This window comes from Pundamilia nyererei, unplaced genomic scaffold (genome assembly GCF_000239375.1).
Source record: "Pundamilia nyererei isolate P.nyererei 1_Seehausen unplaced genomic scaffold, PunNye1.0 scaffold00237, whole genome shotgun sequence".
In the NCBI taxonomy this organism is placed as follows: Eukaryota; Metazoa; Chordata; class Actinopteri; order Cichliformes; family Cichlidae; genus Pundamilia; species Pundamilia nyererei.
The window spans coordinates 421,369-421,613 of NW_005187638.1; positions in this window are offsets into that span (position 1 = coordinate 421,369).

Here is a 245-nt window from a genome sequence, read left to right on the forward strand (position 1 = left end):
GTTCGCTCAGACACGTGAAACATTAGAGGGAACATTGGTGATAGGACGTCACATTTGTTACTAAATGGTTCACAGTCAACTGTGAGTGGTATTATAACAAAGCGGAAGCAAATAGGAATGACAGCAACTCCACCATGAAGTGGTACGCCATGTAAGGGGGAGTTATGGTATGGCATTGTTTTTCAGGAAGTGAGCCCTGCCCTTTAGTTCCAGTGGAAGAAATTCTTAATACTTCAGCATAAAAA